Below are 18,259 nucleotides of genomic sequence, written 5' to 3' on the forward strand. Positions count from 1 at the left end.
GATTCAGGTGCTGTTTAGTAGCTTATGAAGCATTAGGACATAATTATACTCTAATTTACTCTACTTATTTAAAATATATTTCATACTGTATTTTCCTGGACAGATTATTTTTAAAAAATATAAACATCAGGATATTAGACAAATTTCAGAGAACTAAAAAATGAAATTAAATAAATGTTTCTAGATCGAGTTTAAATTAAAGCCTTTAGATATCAGATCTTTGGCTTAAGTCTTCTATTAAGTCATTGTTAATGTTATAGACCCTACAATTTAGCATAATAAAATATCTCTTTTTGGTTTGGACACTAAATGGTAAGTTCTACCTGACCTAATATAAAGCAATGAGTTTGTGTTCCTTCTATTTAAAAGTTTGTTGCTTATCTATAATCATTCATTGAACAGTATTTAATTGGGTTTCCACCATGTGATAAGCACTACTTTACAGCAGAAAATTAGATATAGCAGAAAACAAGATAGACAAGGTACCTGCTCACAAGAAACTTTCATTTTAAAATGGCAAGATAGATAATGCGTACATAAACAACAGATTAAATAAATTTTAGATCATGACAAATGGCAAGAAGAAAATAAATCAAGTTAATTGCATACAGAGTTGAGAGCTACTCTAGATGGTCAGGGGAGGCTACTACAAAGACATGGTATTTGAACAATGAAAGAGCCAACCAAGCCAAGATCTTGATGAACAGCAGTGCAGATAGAGGGAACAGGAAGTACAAATAGCATAAGGCAAGAAAAAGATTGATGTTTTTGAGGAAAAAATAAGAATCCTATGTACTAAGAGTATTGTGAGTGAGGGAGAAGGTAGGATGAAATGAGAGTGGAAAGGTAGGTAAAAATAAGATCATGTAAGACCATAATATACTGTTTATATTTTATTATAAATGCAATGGACTTAAAGTACAGTTTTAAGCAAAGAAGGAAAAGACCTTATTCACAATTTTAAAAGAATAGATTGGATCCTCTGGGAAGAAGAAACTCTTTGGGAACAGGATAGAAGCAACAATACCAGTTAGAAAGCTACTACAGTCATCCTGGAAAGGATGGTGGTAGTCACAGAGATTATGAGAAGTTTTAAAATTATAGCAGACTAACATAAACCAAAATTATTTAAATCTATATACTGGCAAATTAATAGGATACATTGAAGTAAAAAGCTCAATTCAAATTACATCTCAATATTTATTTCATTAAGTTAAGAATATTAATATTTATATCCTTCTTATTTGGAAAGTATCAATTTAGATTCCTTAAAATAAAAAGTGTAGCTACAACATGGCTATTATAATTATAAAACAACAAAAGCCAAAATATAAGCAAAATAAAAAGGAAATTAAAAATCATTTGCTACAGTCCAACATACACACTTTTGTCTCAAATTTCCAATTAGCCAGAGCTAATTTGTCAGACAGAATGCTATTTATCAATAGTAATATATTTTTACCCTAGTATTAAAATTTAAGGTAATGTTGTCCTATGAATTTTTATACCTAAGGACATAAATCAAACCTTAATAGATGTGGGTTTCACTCTTATTATTATTTAATGATACTTATTTCACTCTTGCTATTATTTTAATGTAATTATTTTTTACCTTTTTTGTATGTAAACACTATTGTTACTGAGTAACAATGCTGACTATTTCTGATTTAATATATCTTCACAGCATCTAATAAAAAGGAAGTCTGATCATATTAGTTTAAGTAACTTAATTCTCAAATATTACCCTTCTTCATATAATGAATTACTTATTTTTAACATTGGTAGAATAGTGATAATAACAGGAATAGATATTACATTTCCTTAGCACTTACTATGTTGTATGCACCTTCTATAGACTAATAGCTATTACTATTATCCACATTTTATAAATAACAGATTAAAATTTAGAAATATTAAGTAAGTTAAGCACAAGGTCACAGCTAATAAATGACAGAGCTGTCACCCAAATTCAAGTTTGACATGGAAATCCATGACCTTAATAATTACTGCACGTGAGTGGAGAGCATTTTTAAGATTAGAAAGGATTGGACTTGACGATAGTAGTCAATGTAAAATGATAATATTGTGTATGGAATCAACGTATTCTCCACCTCATTGTGGACATCTGAGTCAGGTGGTGCTGTATTCTGCTTTGCTTTAACACTGTGTTCCATCTTTTTTCAAAGATAACTATATTTCCATGGGATAGTCCCAATGTCTGTCTTCTTTCTCAGTGTAAGTATTAATAGCATCCCCTTTCAATCTCAAAAGTATTCAGAATTGGTTGATAAATTACTTTGCCACCTAGCTTTGATTTATAGCAACAAAGTGGTTAGTGGAAATTAAAATACTTTCCCCATTGTCAAAGGGGAAAATGTTGGTGATGTAGGTAGTAGCTGAGCTCACTTTCGCATGCATCCAATTGGGACACCTAACTGATCTTTCAAAGAACAGTGAACAGCCAACAGAATCCCAGCTGATATGAAGTGTGGAAGCCAAAGAGTACAGAGGGTGCCTAAAAACAGGTGGTAAGGAGATGTAGCCCATGGGAAGTTCCCTAGGCCTTGTGCCTGAGACCACACTGCCACAGGAGCATTGGAGGAGAGCCAGGTCAGTGACAGCAACCAACTAGCTCCCTCCCCTCCCAGAGAGGGGAAGTCCCAGACCCATGCTAGAAAAGACCAGGATGCTTCAAGTCGCTGCAGGGATAAAAAAGACAGTAAGAGACACAGCTGTAGGCATACCCCAGCTGGGACAGTAACAAAGGAACTGGGGACCCAGGTCACATCTGGAGCTGGGACAAGAGAAGTGTCATGACTGGTCGTGACCCAGAATCAGGACTGGTCAGAGAGTTGGTCTGTGTGGAAAATCAGGCACTTATTAGGATTTTCTAGGATTTCCTACCTTTTGCGACAGCATGGATGGAACTGGAGAGCATTATGCTAAGTGAAGTAAGCCAGGTAGTAAAAGACAAATACCATATGATCTCACATATAAGTGGAACCTAATCAACAAAACAAACAAGTGAGCAAAATAGAACTAGAAACATAGAAATAAAAAACAAACTGACAATGACCAGAGGGAAGAGGGAGGGGATAATGGGAGAAAGAAGAGGAAGGTCATCAAGGGACATGTATAAAGGACTCATGGACAAAACCGTGGGGGATAGGTAAGATTGAGGGTGTAAGGTGGGGGTAGGTGGGGCTGGGAAGAGCAGTGGGGGGAAAATGGAGACAACTGTACTTGAACAACAATAAAAATAAATAAATAAAATAATACATTTTAAATAAACCACACAAATATACACTTTCCCCCTTGGCACATTCCCCTTCTGAGGTAAAAGTGGTATGGCCAGAACTCTTTGGAATCAATTTATCTCCTTTAACCTTTACTTTTAGAAAATGTTTCTTAATTTTCTCAGAAGTGATAAGGTGCAATAGGATTTTCCATGTACACTAGCATGTCATCTGCAAACAATGCCAGTTTTTTCCCTCCTTTCCAATTTGGATGCCTTTTATTTCCTTTTCTTGTCTGATCGCAGAGGCTAAAACTTACAATACTATATTGAATAGAAGTGGTGAAAGTGGGCAACCTTGTCCTGTTCCTGATCTTAGTGGCCCATTCAGTATGATGTTGGCTGTAGGTCTTTCATATATGGCCTTTATTATATTGAGGAATGCTACCTGCATTCCCATTTTTCTGAGTACCTTTATCATAAATGGGTGTTGTACCTTATCAAAAGCTTTTTACACATATATTGATATGACCATGTGTTTTTTGTCTTTGCTTTTGTTTGTGTGATGTATTTAATTTACTGATTTACGAATACTGAAGCATCCTTGCATCCCTGGGATGAATCCCACTTGGTCATGGTGTATGATCTTTTTGATGTATTGTTGGATGCAATTTGCCAATATTTTATTGAGGATTTTAGCATCTATGTTCATCAGCGATTATGGCCTGTAGTATTCTTTCTTTGTTGTGTCTCTATCTGGCTTTGGAATTAGGATGATGCTGGCTTCATAAAAAGAGTTGGGGAGTTTTCCTTACATTTGGATTTTTTGGAATAGTCTGTGAAGAATAAGGGTTAGCTCTTCCTTAAAAGCTTTGTAGAATTCTCCTGTGAAACCATCTGGAAAATCCTATAGCCTCTACCAAAAAACTGCTTGAACTAACAGATGAATTTCACAAAACAGTGGGATACAAAGTCAATACCCAGAAATCAAAGGCATTTTTGTATACCAACAATGAAGCAGCAGAAGCAGAAATCAAGAAAAAAATCCCATTCGATATAGCAAAAACAAAAATAAAATATCTGGGAATAAACCTAACCAAGGAGGTAAAAGACCTGTATGCACAAAACTACACAACACTGAAGAAAGAAATCAAGGAAGACACAAATAAATGGAAACATATACCGTGTTCATGGATTGGAAGAATTAACATCATCAAAATGTCCATACTACCCAAAGCAATTTACAGATTCAATGCAATGCCTATTAAAGTACCAATGGCATATTTCACAGACATAGAACAAACACTTCAAAAATTTATATGGAACCATAAAAGACCCCGAATAGCAGCTGCAATGTTAAGAAAGAAGAACAAAGTAGGAGGGATCACAATACCTGATATCAAACTGTATTACAAGGCCACTGTAATCAAAACAGCCTGGTACTGGCATAAAAACAGGCACATAGACCAATGGAACAGAATAGAGAGCCCAGAAATAAACCCAAATCTCTACAGTCAATTAATATTCGACAAAGGGGGCAGTATCATAAAATGGGGTAAAGATAGCCTCTTCAACAAATGGTGTTGGGAGAACTGGACAGCTACATGCAAAAAAATGAAACTCGAGCACCAACTTACATCATACACCAAAATAAATTCAAGGTGGATAAAAGACTTAAATATAAGCCATGACACCATTAAAGTCCTAGAGGAGAACATTGGCAGGAAAATCTCAGATATTTCACGCAGCAACATTTTTACTGATATGTCCCCTAGAGCAAGGACTATAAAGGAAAGAATAAACAAATGGGATCTCATCAAAATAAAAAGCTTCTGCGCAGCTAAAGAAAACAGCATTAAAATAAAAAGACAACCAACTGTATGGGAAAACATATTTGCCAATGATACCTCAGACAAAGGTTTAATCTCCAAAATATACAAAGAACTCACACGACTTCACTCTAAGAAGACAACTAACCCAATTAAAAAATGGGGAAAGGACTTGAACAGACACTTCTGCAAGGAGGACATACAGAGGATCCAGAGACACATGAAAAGATGCTCAATATCACTAGCTATCAGAGAGATGCAAATTAAAACTACAATGAGATACCACTTTACACCGGTGAGAATGGCTATCATAAACAAAGCAATAAACAACAAATGTTGGAGAGGGTGTGGGGAAAAGGGGACTCTGGTCCACTGTTGGTGGGATTGCAGACTGGTACAACCATTATGGAAAACAGTATGGAATTTTCTCAGAAAACTAAAATTGGACTTGCCTTTTGACCCAGCAATTCCACTGCTGGGATTGTATCCTAAGAACCCTAAAACACCAATCCCAAAGAACCTATGCACCCCAATGTTCATAGCAGCACAATTTACAATAGCCAAGAGTTGGAAGCAACCTAGATGCCCATCGGTTAATGACTGGATCACAAAACTATGGTACATTTACACAATGGAATTCTATGCCGCAGAAAGGAAGAAGGATCTACTACCCTTTGCAACATCATGGATGGAACTGGAAAGCATTATGCGGAGCGAAATAAGCCAGGCAGTGAAAGACAAATATCATATGATCTCACCGTTAACAGGATTCTAAACAAACCAAACAAGCAAGCAAAATATGACCAATGACACTCAAATATGGAACAGGCTGACAGGGTCCAGAGGGGAGAGGGGAGAGAATCATAGGGGAAAAGGGAATGGACTCACATGAACAAGTATAAAGGACACATGGACAATAACTAAGGGTGGGGGGTGGAAAGGGGAGGGAGGCGGGGAGCATGGGGCGGGGGGCGGGCAGGGTTGGGAATATAAGACAGAAAACTGTACTTGAACAAGAATTAAATAAAAAAAAGAAGTAATAAGGCGCCGATAGAGCACATGGTAAGAGAGGGAGTAGTTGATGAAGATATACCTTTCTGAAACAATTTTGCTGAAAATTCTAGAGCTCCAATTGGATCTCTTGCCATTTACTTATCTGCTCAATTTCTGCTTGTCTGTACGTTTTGCCTGTACTTTCATGTAACAATTTTTTCCTATTAACAAATACTATGTTATAAATTTGAATACCAAATAGGAACTCTGCTTCTTGGCCCCTTGTGGTTCTTATCATCTTCATATAGAATCTCTTTAATTCACATCTGCACAGTAAACAAAGGCAATTGCTTAACAAAAGAATCATAATGAAAACATGCATTACTGAACAGGATACTTTTACTTTTAGTAAATGGCATTCATTAGGTAGCAGCATGGTCCATGGAGACGAAAGCAAGCAGCTGTGGAATGTGGGAGATCTGGGATCTAGTCCTGGCTCTACCTCAACCCTTGTAGCCCTTGGGCAAGACATATCCTTGCTATGAGCCTCGGTTTCTCCATCTGTAAAATCAGGATTTTGTACATAATGATTTCTAAACACCTTTCCACTTCAGACTTTCGTTTTACTCACAGAAATTTATGACATTTTTATTCTCCAAATGGAAACTGTGATTTCAAGAGCTTTGCAAATAAACTTGAAGAAATTCTAACAGAAGTAAAACTTGATTGTCTAATGGAGGAATGGGTATTGGTTGTAAGTAAAAGCATGTAAACATGATTACTAGGAGCATATTTGTACCCCTTAAAATAACAAACTGTTTTTAAGCACCTTTGAAGCATTCATTTACATACAAATCCATTTACATACAAATTGTTGATGACAAATAATTCTCTATTCATTACATTAGCTCCCAGAGGTCCTGTACTTGGCAATACTTTGTTAGCTTGGTTTGAGTTGCTGTAGCTCCTTCACTGTAATAAAACTGCCTTTCAAATATTCTGTCACTTTTTAATTAAAGAGGTTTAATTAAAAAACTATTCAGATCCCCAATTAGACTGAATTAGCAAGGTTTTATGTTACCACATTTTTGTTCATTAAGCAGCACCAAGGCTCTTGCCATGGAATAACCATCTCCAGCTGTGCCCTGGCCTCTTCCACAACTCAGTGAGTATGAGAATCACTGTTGCCCCCTGAGTTCCCACTTTGCCAGGGGCAGCCACATGGACCTAATTGGAAAGTGTCTGTTCCTGCCCTCCACTAATATTTTCCTCCCATGGTATCTATTCACTCTTTCTCCCCATCCTGGAAGACATTATGGGAATCTACCCCTGGTTTTTCTTCTCTTGGGCATAGCACTTATTTTGGGAAGAGCTAGAATAGACATGGTAAAACACTTCAGAAAACCACTGTATCCCCCAAAAGCATCCGGAGAGTGTATAGGCCAGATAATCTCAAAATGGGGTAAAAGAACTACCTGCATTAGTGTTACCTAACACATTTGTTAAAAATTCAGATACTTGGAAATCATTTCTATGAGGATTGAGGCAGAATCTTTGAAGAGAGTGCTAAGAGATATATTTTTTACAAGTTCCTAAGATGATTATGACACACACTAAATTATGACAATTGCTGTCAGACACAGAATGGCTGAAAATGAAATGAAGATAGAGCAGTGGGAAAAGCTTTGGTATAACTAATGCTTGTATTCATTATGGCAAGGTAGTTCTCTTAGGACTTAAAAAACCACAATCCTGTAAGTAATAATTACTTATAACAGACATTAATTATTGACTACTTATCATGCATCAGGTATTTTACTAAGTGCTTCATCATTGCCATTATCCCAAGGAAAAACAGATACCATTTACAGATCTCAGCTCATCTTTCATCTGTTTTATCCCAGTGAATGCACTCAGTAGTCTTATGAAGGAAGCACTATCATCATCATCATTTTCCAGATGAGAAAACAGAAGCTCAGAGAAGTTAAGTAATTTTCCTCAGTTTTGAGTACCCAGTAAAGTGGCAGAATCTGGAAATGAGGGATTTTTCTCACTAGTCAATGACCTCCAGAAGGACAAGGCAAGCCTCCTTTGACTAAAGTACCAATTCCTGAACTAGACCTTGTGCACAGAAGTGATCTAGCTAGTGATAAACTGAAATTAAGCTAAGACTGGTCTTGAGTGCAAATGGAGTGTAGGGTGAGCCTCTATTATGGAGGCCTCAAGAGGATCCAATGATTATAAGGTTTACCTTCACCACTCTCCCGTAGACTCAAGTGCTTTGGTTTTCAGAATTTCTCTCCTGTTGGTTGATTTTGTGACCCCATGCAAATGTCTTTCATATTTCCCTCATACTTCTAGGAGCTAAGAGGCTTCAGTGTGGATCCTGATAACCCAGAAGTCCCTATCTGGCAAAACTGAGGTGTTTTCTCCCCTTATTAATATTCTCTGTATCCATCCTAATGCCTCTTTCCCCGCCTGGACGTGTGGACTAATGTGATAAACTGGTCTAATAAAAAATGTTATAGCAAATAAAAAAGATATATGTTATGTGTTACCTTTTTCCTATGTGTAAAAAAAGACTTTCAAACTTTTAATCCAAAGATTAACTAATGGTGGGAATTTCAGACAATGTTGCAGCCACTGACATGAGTAAGTTTAGTCCCCGATGAAAGGTTAAGAACATTAGGTAGATGCATAAACTACACCATGAAACTATTAACACATGATTTCCTTCCAAAGCTGGACTGTTGTCTGTCTACTAGATTCCAAATAGCATCAAAATGATTGTCTATGTTTCAGGATACACATCATCTTAGATTTTTTATGATTAGATGGAATAGTGTGCTCATAGGATCACATTCATTAAAGGGCCCCACTGTGTCAGCAACTCAGAAGTGGTGCTTTCCTCCTTCTGAGTATTAATTCACATGATAGTTGGCTCACAAGAAATCAGCCTTCTCAAAGTGTTACAGGCTAACATCACACAGAGAATTTCGAAAAGGTAAATTTATTCTGTAATATATCCTTTCCACAAGCCAACAACATGAAGAGAATGCAATTTGTTGGGGGGGGGGGAGAAGGTCAATCGATTAAACATCAATTAAATAAAGACTAAATGCATTCATGAGGGACAACAGAAGTGCAGTACAAAAAGTCAGGAGCAAGCAAACAATTCAGCCCTGGCTCTGGCCTAACAGGCATGCCCTCCTTGCTGAGAGATGCATAGGTCCTGAATGTGCAAGCCTATAGTGTGAGGTAAAGGTGAGAACTTTGAGATCATTCCCCTTTCTATCACACTTTGGCTTTCCCCCATCAAGTGTGAAGATCCCTTTTAAGGAACCCCCAATTTTAGGAGGTGAAATGTGCTGATTACTGAATGAACTTAGTATCTTACTCATCATTAAAAACAAATATTTACACTTCCGGCCAAGATAGAGGCATAGATGGACACACTATGCACCCTCACACAACCAAAAGAAGGGCAACAACAAATTTAAAAACAAAAACCAACCAGAACTGACAGAAAATCAAACTGTATGGAAGTCCAATAACCAAGGAGTTGAAGAAATTTTCATCCTGATGAGTAGAAGGGGCAGGGATGGGCAGCCAGGGGGAGAGAACTCACCGCAAGGCAGCAGCTGGAGGACCAGGGTAGGTGAGACAGTGGCTGGTGGACTAGGCAAGGCGTAGCTGGTGGAGTGGGCAGTCCCACATTTGCATGCAGATAAACCAGGAGGAACAACTGGAGAGTGAGACTGACTGCACGACACAGGGTTTCAGCATGGGGCAATAAAGCCTCAAAACCTCTGACTGGAAAAACCTCTGAGGGTGGAGGCTGCAGGAGAAACTTTCAGCCTCACAGGAAAGTTCATTGGAGAGACCCACAGAGTCCTAGAGCTCACACAAATCCACCCACCAAGAAATCAACACCAGAAGGGCCTAATTTGTTTGTGGGTAGTGGCAGAAGTGACTGAAAGCTGGCAAAGAGCTGAACAAGTGGCATAGTTCCCTCTTGGACTCCTCCCTGCACATACAGTGCTACAATGCAGCAATGTGGGTTACCCTGCCCTGGTGAATACATAAGGCTTCGCCCCTTAACAGGGATGCTGAGACCAAAAAATGGCCCAAATGAAAGAATAGATAAAAGCTCTAGAAAAAGTACAACCAAGCAATAAAAAGATAGTCAACCTATCAGATGCACAGTTCAAAATACTGATAATCAGGATCCTCACAGAATTCAGTAGGTATGGTCATCAAATAGAGGAAAAAGTGAAGGCTATGAAAAGTTAAACAAAGGGAAATGTATGGAGAACCAACAGTGACAGGAAGGAAATTGGGACTCAAATCAATAGGTTGGACCAGAAGGAGGATATAAACAGTCAACAAGTACAGAATAAAGAAAAATAATTCAAAAAAAGGAGAGGCTTAGGAACCTCCGGGACAACTTTAAACGTTTCAACATCTGAATCATAGGGGTGCCAGAAGGAGAACAACAGCAAGAAATTGAATACTTATTTGAAAAAAATAATGAAGGAGAACTTCCCTAATCTGGAAAAGGAAATAGACTTCCAGGAAGTCCAGGAAGCTCAGAGTCCCAAAGAAGTTGGATCCAAGGAAGCACATACCCAGGCACATCATAATTGCATTACCCAATATTAAAGATAAGGAGAGAATCCTAAAAAACCAGAGGAAAGGAGGAAGTTACCTACAAAGGAGTGCCCATAGGACTATGAGCTGATTTCTCAAAAGAAGCCTTACAGGCAAGAAGGGGCTGGAAAGTATTGAAAGTCATGAAAGGCAAGGACCTACATCCAAGATTACTCTATCCAGCAAGGTATTATTTAGACTGGAAGGGCAGATAAAGTGCTTCCTGGATAAGATCAAGTTCAAGGAGTTCATCATCTCTAAGCCCTTATTATATGAATAATGTTAAAGGGACTTACCTAAGAAAAAAAGATTAAAAATATGAACAGTAAAATGACAACAGACTCACAGTTATTAACAACCACACCTAAAACAACAAATTAAGCAAACAACTAGAACAGGAACAGGATCACAGAAATGGAGATCACCTGGAGGGTCATCAGTGGGGCAGTGGGAGGGGAAAAAAGGGGAAATATGTACAGGGAATAAGAAGCATAAGAGGTAGGTACAAAATAGACAGGGAGAGGTTAAGAATAGTATAGGAAATGTAGAAGCCAAAGAATTTACATGCACCACCCATGGACATGAACTAAACGGGGGGGTGGAGGCAGATGAGAGAGGTGTGCAGGGCAGAGAGGAATAAAGGGAGGGAAATAAAAACAAATCTTCATATGACTGGAATGAAAATGGGTTTTAGTTTCTGTATCACTGTACCCATTTAATCTGCTTTAATATTTATTTCTTAAATATTTTTATTTTAATATTGTTTTATTTCAACTTCTCAAATAACTGGAGTCCAGCTAGCAATAAAACAAGTAATGAGAATATCTGCTGCTCTCTAATTGGGGATAGTTGAATAGATTTGAAGAAAATAGGTCATAATCTTAATAGCATTGAGGAAGTTTCCTTCTATTCCAGTTTATAAAGAATGTTCATCAGGAATGAATATCAACTTTTGTCAACTGCTTCTTCTGAGTCTATTTAAATTATTATGATGTTTGTTGAGCACGGGCCTGTGAATCAGAAGATTGCAGTTCCATTCCCCGTCAGGGCACATGCCTGGGCTGCAGGCCAGTTCTCAGCAGAGGCCAGTTCCCAGCAGGGGATGCACCAAAAAGCAACCATACATTGATATTTCTCTCCTTCTCTCCTTCCTTTCCCTTCTAAAGATGAATAAACAAAATAAAAAAGAGCCCATAAAACAACTTTAAAAAATTAGTATGATGTTTGTATAATTTACTCTATTAATATTGGAATTATTTCTTTGAATTTTTGTATGTTAAGCCAACATAAAATTCCTAGGACAACTCTCACTTGTTCATACTACATAATCTTTCTTTTTTTAAAATATAATTTTTATTTAATTCTTGTTCAAGTACAGGTTTCTGTCTTATATTCCCAACCCTGCCCGCCCCCCGCCCCATGCTCCCCGCCTCCCTCCCCTTTCCACCCCCCACCCTTAGTTATTGTCCATGTGTCCTTTAGACTTGTTCATGTGAGTCCATTCCATTTTCCCCTATGATTCTCTCCCCTCTCCCCTCTGGACCCTGTCAGCCTGTTCCATATTTGAGTGTCATTGGTCATATTTTGCTTGCTTGTTTGGTTTGTTTAGATTCCTGTTAACGGCCCTGGCTGGCGTAGCTCAGTGGATTGAGCGCGGGCCTGTGAACCAGGCGATCGTGGTTCGATTCCCAGCCAGGGCAGATACCTGGGTTGCAGACCGGTTCCTTGCAGGCTTACTACCAGCAGGGGACGCACAAAAGGCAACTATACATTGATGCTTCTCTCCCTCTCTCCTTCCCCTCTAAAGATATATAAATAAATAAAATATTTAAAAAAAAAGAATCCTGTTAACGGTGAGATATTATGATATTTGTCTTTCACCGCCTGGCTTATTTCGCTCAGCATAATGCTTTCCAGTTCCATCCATGATGTTGCAAAGGGTAGTAGTTCCTTCTCCTTCTTTACACAATTCCATTGTGTAAATGTACCATACTTTTTTGATCCAGTCATTGACCGATGGGCATCTAGGTTGCTTCCAACTCTTGGCTATCGTGAATTGTGCTGCTATGAACATTGGGGTGCATAGGTTCTTTTGGATTGGTGTTTCAGGATTCTTAGGATATGCTCCTAAGAGTGGAATTGCTGGGTCAAAAGGCACATCCATTTTTAGTTTTCTTAGAAAAGTCCATACTGTTTTCCATAGTGGTTGTACCAGTCTGTAATCCCACCAACAGTGAACTAGGGTTCCCGTTTCCCCACAACCTCTCCAGCACTTGTGGTTCGACTCTTTGTTTATGATAGCCATTCTGACTGGTGTTAAGTGGTATCTCATTGTGGTTTTAATTTGCATCTCTCTGATAGCTAGTGATATTGAGCATCTTTTCATGTGTCTCTGGATCCTCTGTATGTCCTCCTTGGAGAAATGTCTGTTCAAGTCCTCTGCCCATTTTTTAATCGGGTTGCTTGTCTTCTTTGAGTGGAGTCGAGTGAGTTCTTTGTATATTTTGGAGATTAAACCTTTGTCTGAGGTATCATTGGCAAATATGTTTTCCCAAACAGTTGCTTCTCTTTTTATCTTGATACTGTTTTCCTTAGCCATGCAGAAGCTTTTAATTTTGATGAGATCCCATTTGTTTATTCTTTCCTTTATATCCCTTGCTCTAGGGGACGTATCAGTAAAAATATTGCTGCGTGGAATATCTGAGATTTTCTTGCCAATGCTCTCCTCTAGGGCTTTAATGGTTTCACGGCTTATATTTAAGTCTTTTATCCACCTTGAATTTATTTTGGTGTATGGTGTAAGTTGGTGCTCAAGTTTCATTTTTTTGCATGTAGCTGTCCAGTTCTCCCAACACCATTTGTTGAAAAGGCTGTCTTTACTCCATTTTATGTTATTGCCCCCTTTGTCGAATATTAATTGACTGTAGAGAGTTGGGTTTATTTCTGGGCTCTCTGTTCTATTCCATTGGTCTATGTGCCTGTTTTTGTGCCAGTACCAGGCTGTTTTGATTACAGTGGCCTTGTAATACAGTTTGATATCAGGTATTGTGATCCCTCCTACTTTGTTCTTCTTTCTCAAAATTGCAGCTGCTATTCGGGGTCTTTTATGGTTCCATATAAATTTTTGAAGTGTTTGTTCTATGTCTGTGAAATATGCCATTGGTACTTTAATAGGTATTGCATTGAATCTGTAAATTGCTTTGGGTAGTATGGACATTTTGATGATGTTAATTCTTCCAATCCATGAACACGGTATATGTTTCCATTTATTTGTGTCTTCCTTGATTTCTTTCTTCAGTGTTGTGTAGTTTTCTGCATACAGGTCTTTTACCTCCTTGGTTAGGTTTATTCCCAGATATTTTATTTTTCTTTTTGCTATATCGAATGGGATTTTTTTCCTGATTTCTGCTTCTGCTGCTTCATTGTTGGTATACAAAAATGCCTTTGATTTCTGGATATTAACTTTGTATCCCGCTGTTATGCCAAATTCATTTATTAGTTCCAGCAGTTTTTTGGTAGAGGCTATAGGGTTTTCCATGTACACTATCATGTCATCTGCAAACAATGCCAGTTTTGTTTCCTCCTTTCCGATTTGGATGCCTTTTATTTCCTTTTCTTGTCTGATCGCTGCAGCTAGAACTTCTAATACTATATTGAATAGAAGTGGTGAAAGTGGGCAACCTTGTCTTGTACCTGATCTTAGTGGAAAAGCTTTTAGTTTTTGCCCATTGAGTATGATGTTGGCTGTAGGTCTTTCATATATGGCCTTTATTATATTGAGGAATGTTCCCTCTATTCCCACCTTGCTGAGTACCTTTATCATAAATGGGTGTTGTACCTTATCAAAAGCTTTTTCCGCATCTATTGATATGACCATGTGGTTTTTGTCTTTGCTTTTGTTTATTTCGTGTATTACATTTATTGATTTGCGTATATTGAACCATCCTTGCATCCCCGGGATGAATCCCACTTGGTCGTGGTGTATGATCTTTTTGATATATTGTTGGATGCGATTTGCCAATATTTTGTTGAGGATTTTAGCATCTATGTTCATCAGTGATATTGGTCTGTAATTTTCTTTCTTTGTTGTGTCTCTATCTGGCTTTGGGATTAGGGTGATGCTGGCTTCATAGAAAGAGTTGGGGAGTTTTCCCTCCTTTTGGATTTTTTGGAATAGTCTGTGAAGAATAGGGGTTAGCTCTTCCTTAAAAGCTTTGTAGAATTCTCCTGTGAAACCATCTGGCCCAGGGCTTTTGTGTGATGGGAGTTTTTTGATTACTTCTTCAATTTCATTTGCTGTTATTGGCCTGTTCAGGTTTTCTGCTTCTTTTTCATTGAGTTTTGGAAGATTATATTTTTCTAGAAATTTGTCCATTTCACCCAGGTTTTCAAATTTCTTGGCATACAGTTCCGCATAGTAATTTCTTACAATCCTTTCTATTTCTGTGGTATCAGTTGTAATCTCTCCTCTTTCATTTCTGATTGTGTTTATTTGTGTCCTCTCTCTTCTTTTCTTAATGAGCCTACTTAAAGGTTTGTCTATTTTGTTTATCTTTTCAAAAAACCAACTCCTGGATTCATTGATCTTTAGAATTGTGCTTTTAGTCTCTATGTCATTTAATTCTGCTTTGATCTTGGTTATTTCCTTCCTTCTACTTGCTCTGGGCTGTCTTTGTTGTTGTTCCTCGAGTTCTTGCAGGCGTTGGGTTAGGTTGTTTGTTTGAAATGTTTCTATCCTCTTTAGGTGAGCCTGTATCGCTATGAACTTCCCTCTCAGGACTGCCTTCACTGTGTCCCATAAATTTTGGGTTGTGGTGAGTTCATTTTCATTTGTTTCAAGGAGTTTTTTGATTTCCTCCCTAATTTCAATCTTGACCCATTCATTGTTCAATAGCCTACCATTCAGTCTCCATGATTTTGGGTGTTTTGGGTTTTTTCCTGTGGGGTTGGTTTCCAATTTCAGTCCCTTGTGATCAGAGAAGATGCTTGGTATGATTTCTATTTTCCTGAAGTTGTTGAGACTGGTTTTGTGTCCTATCATGTGATCTATCTTTGAAAATGTTCCATGTGCGTTTGAAAAGAAAGTGTATTTAGTTTCTTTGGGATGGATGGCTCTATATATATCAATTAGGTCCATTTCTTCTAGAGTGTCGTTTAATGCTGCTATATCTTTGTTGATATTTTGTTTGGAAGATCTGTCCATTTTTGACAGTGGGGTGTTAAAATCCCCTACTATAATTGTGTTGCTGTCAATATCTTTCTTGAGGTCCTCTAGGATTTTCTTTATATATTTGGGTGCTCCTGTGTTGGGTGCATATATATTTATGATGTTAATGTCTTCTTGGTGGATTCTTCCCTTGAGTATTATGAAGTGACCTTCTGGGTCTCTCTTTATAGCCTTTTTTTTGAAGTCTATTTTGTCTGATATGAGAATTGCTACCCCGGCTTTTTTTTCTTGTCCATTTGCTTGGAAAATTTGGTTCCATCCTTTCACTTTTAGTCTGTGGTGGTCCTTTGACCTGAGGTGGGTCTCTTGTAGGCAGCATATTTGTGGGTCATGCTTTCTTATCCATTCAGCTATTCTATGTCTTTTAATTGATGCATTTAATACATTTACGTTTAAGGTTATTATTGAAAGGTACTTATTCATTGCCATTTGTGTACCTATGTTCCTCTCTATCTCTCTCTTTTCCTTCCTTTCCTAAAGCAGTCCTTTTAGTAATTCTTGTAGAGCTGGTTTGGTGGAGGCGTATTCTTTTAGATTTCTTTTGTCTTGGAAGCTCTTTATTTGGCCTTCTATCTTGATTGAGAGCCTTGCTGGGTACAATAGCCTTGGTTGTAGGCCTCTGTTTCTCATTACTTGGAATATTTCCTGCCATTCTCTTCTTGCTTGGAATGTACATAATCTTTCTTGCATGTTTTTGACTTGGATAGCCATTATTTTTCAATTTTAATCTATATCTGCGGCAAATATCAGTCTGTAGTTTTCCCCTGCTGCTGATTTGGCTTTGAAGTAAGGATGATATTGATCCCATAGAATGAGCTGGGAAGGGATTTCATTCTTCTAACCTTGTGTTTATAAAGAAATATTTGATCACTAATTTAATTGCTTCATTAGACTTTTATTCATATTTCTGATTTTTTTTGTTGAGGGAGTCTTGGTAATCTGTGATTTTAGGGCACTTGTCCAGGTCATCGAGGTTGCCGAATTTGTTAGCATAAAGTATTTTATAGTATATTCTTATAATCATTTTAGTTCCTGATGTGTTAGTGGTAATGTCTCTTCTTTCATTCTTAATTCCCACAGTGTATATTTTTTCTCTTGCTTAGTTAATGTAAACTTATGTCAATTTTGCTATCTTTTCAAAGAACCAATTTTTCTTTCTTTTTATTAAATGTATGGAGATGAAACTGGTTAATAAGACTATATATATTTCAAGCATATATATGTATAATATATGATCTTCATATTACATTGTCTGCCCACCACCAAAATTTGCAACTTCTTCTGTCACCATATATTTGACTCCATTTACTATTTATTAATCCAACCTCCCTTCCCTCTAATATTCATCATGCTGTTGTCTGTGTTTATGAGTTTTTGTTTGATTTCTCATTTATATATTTGTTGATTTGTATTATATCCCACATATGAGAAAAATCACCTGATTTTTAACTTTTCCTGACTGACTTATTTCACTTAGCATGATAGTCTCAAGGTCTGTCTTTGTTGTCATAAATGGCAGTATTTCATTTTTTCTTATGCCTGAGTAGTATCCATTGTATCACATCTTCTTTATCCAATCATCTAGCAAAGGATTGTTTGGTTGTTTCCATGTCTCGGCTACCATAAATAAGTCAGTGGACATGGGAGTGCTTGCAAATAAGTGTTCTCAAATTTGGGGGGTAGGTACCCAGAAGAGAGATTTCTGGGTCATATGGGAATTCTATTCTTAATTTTTTTAGGACCCGCCATACTGTTCTCCATAGTGGCTGTACCAGTTTACATTTCCACCAGCAGTGAATTTTTATTGTTGACACTATTGCAGATGTCCCCCTTTTTCCACCATTTGCTAACCTCCACCTAGCTCTTGCTCCTCCTTATCTCAGGTTCTGTTCCTCAAACTGGATAATATCAATTGGCCTATTTTGAACACTGGTGATTTTTTTTTCTTGGCCAGGCTCTGTCGTATACTTTTTATTACAATTACTTTACTTTTCAACTGAGGAATTTTTCTTTGGCTTTTTTAAAAAATGTATTGGTGTTTTTAATTTTTTTTCTATTTGATGTGATGTCATTCTTATACTTTGCTTTATTTTAATATGTATGTTTTTCTTTACTTCTTTGACCATATTGTAATAGCTCATTTAAAGTCTGTGTCTAGTAAGTCCAAAATCTGGGTTTCTTATGGGACAAATTTTATTTATTTCTGTGTATGGACCATATCTCCTATTTCTCTCCATATCTCATTTTTTCTTGAAAACTGGATATTTTTAATATTATGTGGAAATATAATGTGGCAACTATAGAAATAAAAAATCCCCTGAGATT

This window comes from Sturnira hondurensis, unplaced genomic scaffold (assembly GCF_014824575.4).
Source record: "Sturnira hondurensis isolate 20B ecotype Veracruz unplaced genomic scaffold, ASM1482457v3 Scaffold0001389, whole genome shotgun sequence".
Lineage (NCBI taxonomy): Eukaryota > Metazoa > Chordata > Mammalia > Chiroptera > Phyllostomidae > Sturnira > Sturnira hondurensis.